The sequence below is a fragment of the Bos taurus genome, chromosome 21 (genome assembly GCF_002263795.3).
Source record: "Bos taurus isolate L1 Dominette 01449 registration number 42190680 breed Hereford chromosome 21, ARS-UCD2.0, whole genome shotgun sequence".
NCBI classification, from domain to species: Eukaryota; Metazoa; Chordata; class Mammalia; order Artiodactyla; family Bovidae; genus Bos; species Bos taurus.
In genome coordinates this window covers 6,508,346-6,523,729 of record NC_037348.1, presented here as the reverse complement: position 1 = coordinate 6,523,729, position 15,384 = coordinate 6,508,346, and the positions used below count along the sequence as shown (strand labels likewise).

At 50.5% G+C, this 15,384-nt stretch overlaps 1 protein-coding gene and 1 long non-coding RNA gene across 4 annotated transcripts in view; one reads left to right on the top strand and one right to left on the bottom strand.

Moving 5' to 3' along the window:
* Positions 1–15,384, bottom strand: part of ADAMTS17 (ADAM metallopeptidase with thrombospondin type 1 motif 17) — a 410,186-nt gene that overhangs the window by 218,192 nt on the left and 176,610 nt on the right. The gene's annotated exons all lie outside the window — the stretch shown is intronic.
* On the top strand, positions 1,483–7,008 carry LOC132343325 (uncharacterized). The gene is made up of 2 exons (XR_009492084.1): positions 1,483–1,573; positions 6,016–7,008. It is a non-coding gene; the product is annotated as an uncharacterized lncRNA (long non-coding RNA).

The following is a 15,384-nucleotide window of genomic DNA, read 5'->3' as shown; positions in this document are numbered from 1 at the left end:
GTTTCCCAAGGCCCACTCATCCCGACCTGTTTCTGAAACAGGGGAGGGAGAGCTCTTGAGAAGCACGAACACACCCAAGTTATGTCACCATCTCCCCCAAACCCCCTGCCTTTTCTCTCTCATTACAGGGAAGACTCATGGAGACAGCAGCAAACCAGAACCCACTCAGGCTCTTTTCAAAATGAGGTGAGTGTGCTAAGGATGGGGAAGCTCTGCCTTTTCTGTGCTTCCAGAGTCATCAGACAGGAACTGGTCCACGAAGGGGAGGGAGAGCTGATGCTGGCCGGGCATAAACAATAGTGGTCATTATCAATGGTGAAATGAGATGATGGATGCAAAGTGCTTTGAACAGCGCCCAGACAGAGGGCGGGCTCTGCTCCTGCAGCTGTACCGATGATGACCAGGATAACTGCTCAGGGGAGTGAAGACAGGTCCTCAAACTTGGCTGTGTGTTCAAATCACCAAAGGAAGTTTAGAAAATTTTGGATGCCTGGATCCCACCAGCAAAAATCCTGATTCAATTGTTATGAGGTGTGGCCTGGACACCTGCATTTCTGGAAGACCTTCAAGGCATTCTCTCTCTTAAACTTTTAATTTTGAAATAACTATAGATGTATATGAGCTGGAAAGAAAATACAGAGGTGGGGTTCTGCGCCTCCATACACACACCCCCAATGGTATCATAACTACAGTGCAGAATCAAAATCAGGGAGTGAACATGGATGCAACCTGTAGTGGTTCTTCAGATCTCATACATGCACTCTCAGTGTGTAGTTCTGGGAAATTTCTTCACACACGCTGCTACCTATAAACCATAATCACAGCACAATCAGGAAGTCATGGCATCACCAATAGACTACACTTCCATGGCCAACCCCCTACCCCACCCCTTAAACCCTGGCCACCACTAATCTGTCCCCTATCTCTACGTCCTTCCTGGTGGCTCAGATGGTAAGGAATCTGCCTGCAAGGCAGGAAAGCCAGGTTCAATCTCTCAGTTGGGAAGATCCCTTGGAAAAGGAAATGGCAACCCACTCCAGTTTTCTTGCCTGGAGAATTCCATGGACAGAGGTACAGTCCAGGGGGTTACAAAGAGTCAGACACGACTAACACTTTCATCTCTACGTTGCACCATGAACGTTATATAAATGGAATCAGGCAGTATGCATCGTTTTAGGACTGGCTTTTTTTTTTCACTCAGTATCATTCTCGTGGCTGCGTTCATCATCTGTTTATTTATTTATTTTTTTACTGCAGAATAGTATTCCATGGTATGGATGTATCCACTTGTCTAACTATTAACCCACTGAAAGATATCTGGGTAGTTTCAAGCTTTTGGCTGTTACAACCAAAAGCTGCTATAAACATTCATGTACAAGTTTCTGTGTAAAAATAAGTTTTTATTTCTCTTGGATAAATGCCCAGGAGTACAACCACTGGGTCTTAGTTTTAAAAGAAACTGCCAGATCATTTTCCAGAGCAGCCATACCACTTTACTTTCCCACCAGCAATACATGAGCGACCTGGTTCTTCTGCATCCGGGCCAGTGTTTGGCTGCATGGCTGGCTGTCTGGTGAGTGAACCCTGGGTACCTGAAAACAGTGTTGCCCGGGCTCCTGTTCACTAACTGTGGTGACGTCTGTGGGGCGGAAGGCACTCCCATCGCTGCCTGGTGTCACCCGGACACCCTCTGCTGGGAGGGGCATGGGAATGGGAAGCCGCTGGGCTGGGGCTCCTTGAGCCACTGGGATGAGGACGAGGAGGCACAGGCCTGGGCCGCTGCCTGCTGTGCGCTGGCTGAGGGACACGAGCTGGGCTTCACCATGCAGCGGCCAGCAGCTCAGCCAGCCCAACACATCCTGTGTGTGGAAGGGGGTGTAGCGGGCTCCCCACAAGGTCTCCTGGGCCTCTGCCTTTCCCAGCCCATCGCTCAAGGAGCAAGCAGGCTGTTCTTGGGTTTTATGTTCGTATCTGTTGATGGTTCCAGGTCACAGACCTCTAAGTCCCAAGTCCAGATACATGGGAGGTAAAAAGAAAGCCTTGGAACTCACCATGCTGTCATTTCTCAGGTCCTCAGGACCCCAGCCAATCTGCCTTCTTCTTCCCAGCTTTCATAGCCCTTTTATTATTGTCTGTTGAATAATTCTCAAGGTACATTTGGTTGCATTTAAAGGAGAGGAGCGGGGAAAAGCTGAGTTTACATCAGCTCAGGCCAGGACCAAAGCCAGCACTGGCTCCTTGAATCCTCCAAACCATGCTACGGAAGAGGGAAAGTCAGTGCACCCACTATACAGATGGGGAAGTTGGGGGCATAGGAAGATTAACTAACTCAACCTGTGGCAAAGCTGCCACAGGATTTTCTCCCTGAAAACTTGAATTAAAGCTGCAGGCCTGGGCTACACACCTGGGCAGAACCTCGGAGGTCTGAGTCCTAGGGCACAGCATGGGCCCTGCCTTTCCCCTGCGCCGCTTGACAGCCACTGGCTGCACAGATGCCAAGGTACATGGTCTCAGTCAGAGCTCCTCCCTCCCTGGACTGTCACCACCTTCTCTCCGTGACCTCTAGACCAGGCCTGCCTGACCCCTGTCACAGTGGCTTCCCATGGGAGGCTCTGTACCCTGCCCGCTGTGTCCCTGGCTCACCGCCCTCAGCCCCCCACACGTTCCCCGTCCTCTGACTACTCTGCAACCTCCTCCCTCAAGGCCCATTCCCACCCTCCTGCCTCCTCTCTGAGGACCCTCAACGTGGCCCTTTTATGGGGCTGACAGTCCTGCACATACGCCACAATAAATAGCCTGCTACATACAATTCTACTTCCAAACGCGGCATAACTTTGTATTATGATAAGCCTGGTTCCATCACCTACAAGTTCCAGGGCTGTGGTGAGTCGCGTAACCTCTCTGTGTTTCAGCTTCCTCACCTGTAGAATGGAGAGAACGACAGTACTTACCCCACAGGGTGGTGAGGAGGACTGAAAGAACTAATGAATATAAGACACTGAAAACTAGCCTGTATAATAAACCTGTGAGAGGGGCTACTGTTCAACATGGGTGTGTCTCTGCTGCCAGTTCTGCCTTGGGGTCTGGGCACCGCCCAGATCCTGGCCTAGTGTGTCCTTTATGTTGTGCGGGGGTCAGGATCAACAAGGGGAGGGTTTGATATGAGCTCAGAGATTAGCTCAACTCTCCTCATCCTCCAAGAATCTCTCCTTCAATCCCCAGGCTGCAAAGAACCAGCTCTGTGCAAATACCCCAGTGGCAGGAAATCAATACTGCTAGAGAACTCGAATTTGATGAGCTTTCTTTCTTCGTTGGGTTGAAGCCGCTCTCTGTGTGTCTTGAGCATGCTGGTTTTACCCTGATCTCAGGGGCTGTGCAGAGACCCCTGGTGCCCGGCAGCCTCTAAGGTGCCCCCAAGTGCTTGTGTTCCCCAGCCCTACTCTTCAACACAGAGACACTCAGTTCCTCCAGCTGTTCCCTTCATCATCCCCTTCCCTTTCACATGGGCATAATCCTGCCTCCTGTGGTGTTTTTTAAAATAGACTTCCCAATACTGAATGCAAGACTCCTGATGCCACTTAACCTCTGAAGGGCAGAGCAGAGCCATCACTGCCTTCTTCATTTCTGGAGATGTGAGGCTCCTGTTAACGGGGCCTAAGAATGCATGTGTTTTAATGAGTATGCAGCTAACCATGAAAGTGAAAGTGAAACTGCTCAGTCGTGTCCGACTCTTTGTGACCCCATGGACTGTAGCCTACGAGGTTCCTTCATCCATGGAATTTTCCAGGCAAGAGTACTGGAGTGGGTTGCCATTTCCTTCTCCAGGGGATCTTCCCGACCCAGGGATCGAACCTGGGTCTCCCACATTGCAAGTAGATGGTTTTACCATCTGAGCCACCAGGGAAGCTCACCAGCTAATGGTAACCCCTTACATATAGGAAATCAGTTTCATCTCTTGTGCCAATCTTACTCTATGGGCTGCTGCAGAGTTAGGGAGGATTATGAGTTGGAACTCAGTGGAAAATGGTCCTGGGATCAATTAGTAATGTCTGTCAATGGAGTACAATGCAGAAGCAGAGACACACGTGTTTGCTGGCAGGGGCTGAAATCTTTTTACACACGCTGCCATTAAGCCATGTTTCCACCATCCTGTGCATTACATCTGCTTCATCTGGGGCTTAACTCATATTAAATACCATCTGGAAAGCTGCAAGGCATATGGTTAGTGCACAGATTTCAACACTGACAAAGGGCTTACAGCCTGACTCTGCCACTTACCAGTGGACTGTCCGTGGACCTCTCTATAAAATGCAAATAATAATACCATAAGATCGGAGGTGAAAATGAAATGCAATCATGAATTGCAGCATTTGGCCCACTTTTTTAGGTGGTCAAGAACTTCATATTTTCTGAATGTTTGCACACCATTCTCCCTCCTGTCTTTGTGCCATCTCAATGTCTGATGGGCATGCGTCCTCTCTCCACATGCATGCAGCTCATGGTAGAAATGTTAAATCAGTGAGCCCCCCGGCAGCCAGAAGCCTCTCCATAGGTAGATATTTCTCTTCTAATAATGATGCTTTGAGTCAAGTTCAAGTTATAAGTTCATTTAACTGCAGCAGTATCCAGCCCATGGTTCCACATATTTCCCATCAAGAGTGCTAAGAGTTTTGCAGAAACCTGGGTGAAATTTACATTTTACATTCTCTGCTTCTGCAGGATCTGTTGGGGATGACTTGTCTGGAGGTTCTCGGCTGACTTCCAGGATTGCCTCTTTTAAACCTGAGCGCTCACAAATGACGTTTGATGAGTCATTCTGGAATCTTTCCTCCAAACAATATTAATATCCCAAGTCTAAAATGTATGCCATTTGTCTCGTTCCCCTCTTGCATGACAGCATTTACCTATTTTAGTCTTTAGCACCCCTGCTTTCCCTCATTGCCGGTGCTCTCATTTGCAAGCAAGTCTCCTCAGCCTGAGCCAAGAAAGCCTGAATCACGCGAAGCACCTTCACCTCCTCCATTATTGGCTGGTGATCTCTCTCATCTCCTCCATTATCTGGTCTTCAGCTCCTACTCGGAGAAAGCAATGGCACCCCACTCCAGCACTCTTGCCTGGAAAATCCCACGGACAGAGGAGCCTGGTAGGCTGCAGTCCATGGGGTTGCTAAGAGCCCGACACGACTGAGTGACTTCACTTTCACTTTTCACTTTGATGCATTGGAGAAGGAGATGGCAACCCACTCCAGTGTTCTTGCCTGGAGAATCCCAGGGACGGGGAAGCCTGGTGGGCTGCCATCTATGAGGTCGCACAGAGTCAGACACAACTGAAGCGACTTGGCAGCAGTAGCAGCAGCAGCAGGTCCTACTGGTACAACATGTAGTGTACAAGCTCATGAACACTGGGTGGGACTCTCTGGGCAGTTCTGTCATGATGAGCATGCCCAGTGATAAAGGCAACTGAGTTACCAAAGCCAGTGTCCCTCAGGGTGTGGCTCTTCAAAAGACACCATGCCCTTGGCCTTCAAAAGGGGTATCTTTACAGCCCTCTGCAAATATGCCAGTTTGGAAGTAGGATCGCTTTGGGGAACTTTTTAACTTTCTTTCCACTTTGGTAACCAGGCCCCATTGTTTTCTCTCCTGGGACATTTTTCACAAGGAAACAATTTTTGTAATCACCTGGCAGGAGTTGTTATATGCACAACAAAGACCAGAGAATAAGAAGTTCTGAAGACCAACGCCAGGCGTTGCTAAGCTTAAACCCCCAGGGCAGATGGGCTTCTAGGCCCATGTGATTCAACTCATGTTGCAGCTAGAAGTGAGCAAGGGCCTGGATTTCAGGGCTTACTCTAAACTCTCATATTCCAGGCATTTACACATAGCATTTGGGGGCTGCACTTGTCTTCTAGACTTTGGATAATATGAGCAAATGTGGAAACAGAAAATAACATCTTTGATATTAGATACAAAAAACAATTAAGAGGCTGACTTGCCCACTGCGTGATTCTACCAACAGGGCAACGCCAGGATGGACTCTGAGCATGCAGGTCACTGGCAGCGAGGTTGGGAAGAAGCCACGCTTAGGAAAAGCACTGACTCTCCCACAACGGCTACTGCCTCCAAACTGAGAACAGAAACTGAAAGGGGGACTGGAGGGGGAAAGACAGGAACGCCAGCATCTCAAGGCCTCAGGTCAAGGACTTCTGCTGCCCTTTGGGGATGTCAAAGACCACCGCGTCGGAGGCTTTTCGGGAGCATCTGACATTTTTGCTCAGTGTTTCAGTCCTGTTGCTTTTTTCCATCGTCTTCACGGAAATATCTCATCTCACCCAAACCAAATTCCGCTTGATCAGCATGTTCCTAAACAGGTCCGTTGACATCCACGAGCTTGACATTCTGGTGTTTAGCCCAAAATTTATCAGATTTTATGATACATCACATTAAATCTTTACACTACAGTGGGGTCGGAGAAGGCAATGGCACCCCACTCCAGTACTCTTGCCTGGAAAATCCCATGGACGGAGGAGCCTGGTAGGCTGCAGTCCATGGGGTCGCGAAGAGTCGGACCTGACTGAACGTCTTCACTTTCACTTTTCACTTTCATGCATTGGAGAAGGAAATGGCAACCCACTCCAGTGTTCTTCCCTGGAGAATCTCAGGGATGGGGGAGCCTGGTGGGCTGCCGTCTATGGGGTCGCAAGAGTCGGACATGACTGAAGCGACTTAGCAGCAGCAGAGTGGGGTCACTTTTAACAAGTACGATGTACCAACCATGACAAGGAAAGCTGGTCTCTAAGCTACAGAGGAAGCTGAATGGAAACCCAGCATCAACTCTGGAAGCCTGGTAAAGACCTGTTGGAGGCTGCTGGCATCACAAGAATGGTAAATGAAGCACAGGTAAAATGGGACCATGGAAAAGATTCCAAAGTCAAGGCAATAAAGCTGTTCTAAAAACTCCCCCGTAGACCAAAATTTTAAAAATGAAAAAAAAAAAAAAAAAAGTTTTTTTTCCCTTCAGCTCCATATAAAGAGCTGTATGTTTGTATGCACACATACACACACACACACACACACACACACACAAAGGTACAATATATAGCTAGGAGCGAGCACTGCTCTGAGATGGGGTCTCAAAGTATCACATGCAAAGAAATCACCCAGCTGGGCTTGGACCCTGCATTCCTAACAGGTTCCCAGGTGACAGGATGCTACTGCTCCTGGGACCACTCTCTGAAGAACAAGGCGGGGTGCAGCTGGAGTGAGTGTGTTTCTCCTATCTGTCCCTGGTGTAGCTCCATACCCGGGGCTGCCTTGCTCTTCCTCACCAGATTCCGAACGGGGCATTGGAAAGGGGTGCTCCAGGTGGCAGCTGCCAAGTCAGTAAGAACAGATCAGGCTGGGGTGGGGTGAGGTTGGGGGGCAGGGAAAGAGATGGGTCCTGGGAGCCTGCTCTGTGGAGTCAGCCAAGCTCCACGTGGGCCAGGCAGCTGGCCGCCAGCACCTCTGTCTGCACGGTAGCTCTCTCCCTTGGCCGAAGCAGTTTCCGCCCCTCCCTGGCGGAAGCAGACCACAGGTCACAGAGATTCATCCCGGGGCTCCCCCCAGCACAGACGACTGACACAGTCAACCTCAGGCTGGTTAGGCGTTCTTTACCCAGGAAGCACGTGTTCCTGCCTGGAAGGCTCCTCTGACCGAAAACCAAACCGCCTGAGCAGGTTATCAGCGGGCGAGCCGGCGTCCTCAGTGTGTCTGAAGCTGCCCTGTGGCAGGGGTCCTGCTGGGCCCGGCAGGCCCCTGGTGTGAGAGACAATTTAACAAGTCTGACTTGGAAAGCCACCACTGTTTCTCTGACCCCTTCTCGTTAACAACCTACCTGGTTATGGGCTGGGGAAGCCGGGGCCCTTGTAGAGGTGCAGGTTCACCCCCAATAACACCTCAGTCCCCCAAGTCACAGGGCCCAGCTTCTCGAGGGGCTGTCTGCCCACCTCAGCCACAGCCTCTCAGGGGACTCCGACGACCCAAAGATTTTTCCCGGCTCAGTTCAGAACTGACCAAGGAGCCTTCTTCTCGTTTCCTTTTGCTCCTGATGATAGTGAGTCACCAGGCTCACTTCACAGCGGCCCCTTCAAACACCACAGAAACACGGCTGTGACTAAGACCAGGCCTTTGTCAGGCATCCAGTGACCCTGGGGAGTGTTACAATCTTCCACATTCTATATCCTTCCACTTATTCATATTTTCTCTGAGAGGCCATCCCCAGATCCTCACACAGGCCCCTGACAGCCACAGTGCTCTGTTCTGAAATCAGGAACAAGATCCATGATTTCCAGCTCCCTGGCCCTTCAAGCTCCTCTTCTGGTCCTGTCTGCCGCTGCCATCATCTGGCAAAACCACCTCCAGGCTAGCTGGGAGCGTGCCCTCGGTGCCTGAAGCTGGACAAGGAGATCAGGGCCTTTTCCCAGAACCGCCGTGGACTGGGCTGGTGGCAAAGTTCCCTGGGATGGAGAGAACGTGCAGCTGCCCTCAGGCCTTTGGAATTTTCCATCAGCAGCGGGCCGTGGATGAACAAGGATTTCAGGCATGAAACCAAATACCTTGGGAGAATGCGGGCATGTGTGAGCCACAACAAAACACCACAAGCTGTGTGGCTTATCGACAACAGAAACTTCTTTCTCACAGTAGTAGACGCTGGAAGCCCAAGGTCAGGGGCCAGCACAGTGGGGTCCTGGGCCCTTTCCTGGGTCGCAGAGGCTGCTTTCTTGTTTTCTTACACGGCAGAAAGAGAGCTAGCCAGCTCTCTGGCTTCTTCTTTGAAGGGCACCAATCCTATTCGTGTGGGCTGTACCCTCTTGAGCTAATTACTGCTCAGGGGCCCCACCTCCACGTACCATCACCATAGGGGTGAGATCTCAACATAGGAGTTTGAGGGACACAAACACTCCGTCTGTAACAGAGTACTCCTCCGTCTGTGGAGAAGTTTGCATGCTAGAACGCCCCACCGCCTCCCACAGTGCTTACACGACCCTGGTTAGGTAAGCAACAGGGGTCTTTCCCAGCAAATGCGTGTAAGCCCAGAACCAGAAGAGCCACTTGGGGAGCACGTGGCCTCAGCATGCGATCAATTCAGCTGTATGAAAGGCACCACACTGGGCCTGAGGCTCTGGTCTGAGTCTCTGCTTGGTCACTTGGAGCCCTGGAAAGGGAAGCTGTCTGCAAAATGAGGCTGAGATGATTTTGGACATCCCTTCCAGCTCCGAGAACCATGAGAAAAGCCACTTACGGGGAGCTGCCAGAAGCTCTGCTGTTTCTAACGAGAAAATTGGATCTCATCTAATTCCTGGGATAGTCTGTAATGTAAGGAAGTTCTGAGGGGATTTCAAAATTTGGTTCTTCAGCCAAACCCAATTCACACCTCACATCCCCCGTTCCTGCCCCGCCATCTTCTCAAACACTGTCTCAGACGACATGATTTCAGGTAAGGAAATCCACCAACAATTAAACACAAAGAAATCCTGGGGTGGAGACAAACACTCCCACATCTTGTGTAACCTTCCCTATCAGAGTAACGGAACTCTGGGAGCAGCAGACGCCCAAATCCAGCTGGATTTCCCATCATGGCGATAACACCCAGCCAATAGCTACTCGGCCTAGCCACTCAGGATGCAGGTGGGAACACATGTGTCTGCTCGCTGAAGAGCTTTTGATGGCTTTCCCTTTGTCTTCCCTCCCAGGCCTGGCCTGGGCAGATCTGGCAAAGCTGCAATCAAGGTCCTCTTAAGAACAGTGGCTCTGGGCGTTCCAGTCAAGTGGAAGAAGGGTTCTCTCCTCACATTCAATCCAAGGCAAGGGTAAGACTCCAGTGGAAATAATGATAACTTCCCTGCAACTCTTCCTAATGCCGGGCAATAAGAAATCACTCCCTAAGGCAGAGAAGTCATTTAAACGGGGCCCCAGAGACAAAGTTCCTTGCTGCGCTGGACCCTGTACCTCCCATTCAAAACCATCCATGTGGGAAGGGCCCAAAGGAAATTCTGCTTTTTTTTTCAGTTTGGGGTGGGGAAAGGAGGGGAAGGAAAGCCAGAGCTGTTAGGAAGGAGTCACTCAGGGCAACATGGAGCAGGGCTGAGAACTGCTGTGCTTGGTGCAGACCCCACGGTGGCTGCCCCACAACTCTCCAGAAGCCACAAGTCATTCTAGCTCATCCAAGACACCAGGAGAAGGCTGGCTTGTAAATTAACGTCAAAGAGCTTAGAATTTTCAGCGGCACATTTTTAAAAATAATAAGAAATGTAAATGAGGTTTGATATGACTCTGGAATTTGGATAAGACAGCCGAGTCAAGGATGCTCGTACAGCAACTTTAATCCAGGGGCCAAGCGCTGAGGGAATGGTACTTAGAAATCTCTCCAAGCACCTCCGTGTGAATCCTGAGAGCCCTGAACACCACTGGCACCACCAGTTAAGGTTCCTTCTAGGACAGGACGCTGCAGGAAGCTATAGCAGCCAAGCAGGGATGGAGGGTGAGACCCAGGGATTCAGGGAGAAATCCCTCTGAAAACCTCAAGTGGGACTTGCCTGGGAATAGAACCAGCCATTCCTGCAGAACTCCTGGGAGCCACCTTTTCTGTTCTGCAAGAAAGGCTGACCGACACATGAACACAGCCGTCCCGAATTCCAACTAGAACAAAAGCACACTTGTCCTCCTCCTGGGATTTCTAAACAGTTATCACATTTGCAAAAATCCTCTCTCCACTACACCTTCCATGTGAGGTCCGTGCTTTGCCCGCTGAGTTGAGCACCCAGGCCAAGGACTCGGCAGGCTGCCTGGCCATCCTTGGGGGCTACCTGCCTGCTCACATCCCCCCACCGCCATGTGCATGGCTCGGACCCCCTGCTCTGCACCGGCAGTTTGCTCTCCTCTTCACGCATCTGGATGATGGCTTTCCTTCCTGCCTGTTCTGGGACAGAGACAATTCCTTTCAGTTTGAATTGTGTCGACTCCAGTTTTGAGAACAGTTCTCCTGGAACAGGTGTCCCCTCCCCTTTCCTCAGCTCCCTAGGCAGCCAACCACCCTCTGCCCATAAACCACCATCCTTGAGAACTGAACACAGTCTGCTTCCATGCTGCACCTCAGCAAGTGTGTCCCCAGGCCCACGACAACAGCACACCCTTCCTCATCTGCTGCCCTGAACTCATTTGTGCAGAGTCACATTCTAGCTGGAAACATCCAGAGTGCCTGGCTCTAGCTTTTCACCGGTGTCTTTACTGGAGGCCAGCAAGCTTCACCGGGACCTGCCTGGGCCATAGGTCCATTTCTTACCTCAGGCAGGTGGCCCCCCATCTGGCCTCTGTCTCCGCTGGACTGAGCAGGGGAGCAGAGTCCCCCCTCTGGGTCACATCAGCCAGGACAGGGCTTCCGCCAGCTGCAGGGGGTGAGGGGTGCTTGTGTGGATCTGGGTACCCAGTTGTGCACTCATGCACCGATGGGCCGGGGTCCCTCTAGGACTGACTGTGTGTCTGCAGGCACACAAGTGTCATCAAACACAGCACCTGATCGCCAGGGTCTCCAGGTGGGAGCGTCAGGCCCCTGTGGGCTGCCTGTCCCCCTCCTCCTGCTCTTTCCTTCCATTTCCAGGTCTCCCAGGAGGTGTCAGCTGCAATAAGACAGGACCTCCCCTGACTGCGGTGGCTTCTTTCAGGAGGGCTGGGCCTTTCCTCACCTGACTCGCCAGCGATAAACACGACTACTGGGCTTCCCTGGTGGCTCAAGTGGTGAAGAAACTGCCTGCAATGCAGGAGCCACAGGTGATGCAGGTTCGATCCCTGGATCAGGAAGATCCCCTGGAAGAGGAAATGGCAACCCACCCCAGTATTCTTGCCTGGAGAATCCCAGGGACAGAGGAGCATGGTGGGCTACAGTCCACGGGGTCACAAAGAGTCAGACATGACTGAAGTGACTTAGCACGCACGCACCTGGCGCAAGGCTAGGAAAGTAGCAAAAAAGCATGGAATTCAGGGTGACCTCGTGAGGGGTGAGCTGGAGCCAGGAGCACATCCAGCACCATGGCTCAATGCTGGGGCTGACCTGGGGGGACAGGGCCAGGGAGCGAGAGATGGAGCAGGCAGGTGGATGAGGCCAGAAGGAACGATACAGGGCCTCAGACGTCAGGCCGGCAGCAGCCCTGCCCTGGTGCACCTGGTGTCTCCTGGAGAGCTTTCCAGGCGTCCATCCCCAAGAGCGGGTGGTTTAACTGATCAGGCCTGTTAACACTTGGCCATGGGCACTTCCAAGAGCCTCGGGGGCTCCTCTCCTGCAGCACAGCCCATACGTCACCTCTGCTGGGTTCCCAAGTTCCCATGAAGGCAGAGATTTTCAGAGGCCACAGGCAGAGCCAGCTGACCAGAGCAGAGGTAGATTCCAGAATGGAAAGGCCCAAGAAAGGGCATCTGGAAGTCAGGAAAGATCCCAGAAACAGCAGGTGGGGAGAGGCCTGGCCCGCAACAGCTTGCACATGGGCCATGACTCTCAGGCCTGTCTGGAGCACCTTCTTCAGATTTCTGCGAGTTGGAGGGGTCACATGGTTTGGTCTGATTCTCTAGGCAGGCGTTGATGTGGCTCAGGCTTATCTAACAGAGCCTCCTAAATCTGACAGAAGCAGAGATTTATTTTCTGCAAGGGAAACTCTTTGTTTTTCTGAGTGGGTAGCCAGGTAAGCCGTGAGTAGAGTCCTTCTCTGCTCTCCCCACCCCACCTGGAAGCCCTGTTTAGACACTTCCCAGGTGCTGTCTTACCCAATTGTCTGCACGCTGCATGCATGGTTCCTGGGTTTCCCCAGCCCCTAAATGACCAGCTGAGACTTGAGTCTGTGCCCTCCCAGCCTCCAACCGCACTAGGAAGCATTCTGCTCAATCAAATGTCTCCCCTGGGCCTTATCACGCCACATCAGACCGACCTTCCCCCAAACAAAAGGCACTCTAACCAATTTTCATGGAAATATTTTCTTTCTAACGCTAAAAGTTCCAAATCATAGTAAACAACAGCCTTTAAAAATAATGTTATACTAACATCACTACCAATGCTCCCCTTGATTATCAGGGTATCACTTGATTTTTTAAAAAATTTTTCTCATGGGCAGTCAGCATGGATATGAGCTTCTGAAGAGAGTTCTTCCCATGAGCAATCAGGGCTGCATTTGGCCTCAAAGAAACGAATGCTTGGAGCTCTCTCTCTTTCTCTCTAAAGTCAAATAGTGATGAACAACTTGGACACTGAGGTTCACAGCAAGGCATCCTGGTTCCTTAAGGGAAAGACCTGGGCAGAGCTGTCCCAGCTGGGCGGTCTGCTCCATGTCACTGATTCTGTCACAACCAACAGCTGGAAACATGGCCCTCTAAAGTGTCTATCACAGACACCCTCTCGTGCTCAAGACCATCGCTTTCTCATGGTCACCACAGGCTCAAGAAGGCACAAAACCAGCTTCATTTTCAGCTGGGTTTCTCAAGCTACCACAAGACAGGGAGACAGCTGCCTTCCAAAGCTCGCACAAGGCAAACCAAAAGATGGGGGTAGCTGCCTATCATGGGCAAGAAGGCATCTAAGGTCATGTTGTTAGTTGTTTAGTCATCTCCGACTCTCTGCGACCCCATGGGCTGCAGCATGCCAGCCTTCCCTGTTCCTCACCATCTCCCAGAGCTTGCTCAGACTCATGTCCATTGAGTCGGTAATGCCATCCAACCATCTCCTCCTCTGTTGCCCACTTCTCCTCCTGCCCTCAATATTTCCCAGCATCAGGGTCTTTTCCAGTGAGTTCGCTCTCTGCATCAGGTCATTAAAAAGCCCCAAAGCTGCCATCAGAAGAGCGGCTGACAGACCCAGCTCGTCCTCCAGGCAGGAACACAGGACAGCCCCTTCCCAGGGTGCCCCCACGACTGCCATCAGGAGATGCAGATCCTTTACCTTCTGTCTGAAGCCATGGCCGGAGTCTTTTCTGCCCTACCTCTTCACCAGGGCAGATCACCAGAAAACTGCCAGTCTCCCCGACAGCACTTGAGTTTCCTAGGGAAACCCCTCTCGAGGACACACTGGCTTCCTTCAGGCAGCTGTACCACGCCATTTTTGCCTTTTCTGCATTGGCTGCTGGCAAACTGAAGGTACCTTGGTTCTTTGGCTATATAGCAGGCTCTCTTCTTTATAACATACATTTCTATAATTTGAATTCTTATTTTAATGGCCCTGTTGCATGAGTATATTATCATATGTGTGTGCATGCTAAGTCGCTTCAGTCCTGTCTAACTCTCTGTGACCCATGGACTGTAACCTGCCAGGCTCCTCTGTCCATGGAATTTTCTAGGCAAAAATACTGGAGTGGGTTGCCATGCCCTCCTCCAGGGGATCTTCCAGACCCAGGGATCGAACCCGAGTCTCCTACATTCCAGGTGAATTCTTCAACACTGAGCCACCTGGGACGTCCATATTATCATACAAGTGATCCCATATCATTTTAGGTAGAGACTAGAAATTCTCTAAAGTACCACTAGTTTCCTAATCTATAAAGTAAAAGCTAGTAAAACTGCTTCATAGGACGGATTCAATAACACAGTGAATACACAGCATGTAACAGTACCTGGTACACAGTAGGTGCTCTATGAGATCTGACGTGATTTAAACATCATTACTTCATTGTTAATTTATGTCCAAAGCAGCATTATTGATGTTACCAAGTCAAAAGTTTTTCATTTAATCTATAGTTTAGAACTTACTTTACTGCAAATTGGATTGGAGCCAGAATCAAAGCACCAAATGAATTATTTTTGAACTACAATAATTGAAATAAAACCATGCATACAAGAGAGGGAGAAAAAGGCCAGCACTACAATGAGTTAAATATTAAAACTGAGCCTTACATTTAGCTTTGTGGTTTTTGAAAGCCAAGGCAAAAATGAAATCATATTAACTTATGTGACACTCATCAGCTGATAAATGGCCTGTGTGGCTCCTATCGAAAGTGACTTTTCCCCTAACACTGGCATCTGAGGGTAAGTGTTCACACTGCTCCTCACAGGAGGTATACTAGGTACGAGCAGAAGGGCCACGTCCATGCGTGCCTGCACGCAAAGGCACACACATTCATCCTTCAGAAGAGATGCTTCACTTTTCAGTATTAAATGATTAGGGCCTGGTGGGTGAGCTCTCTGGAGATTTCCCACGGGTACACAGAGGGGTGTTCTTTATTGATTTCTAAAACTCTCACCAAGAAATTTTGTTAGAGAGCACGGACCAGTGGATCAGATCACTGAGAATACCATCCATCCTATGTCAGTTTACACACATTTAAGAAACACGGAGTTAAATTATTCCTCTCCATCCCAAAGAATGGACCAGTTT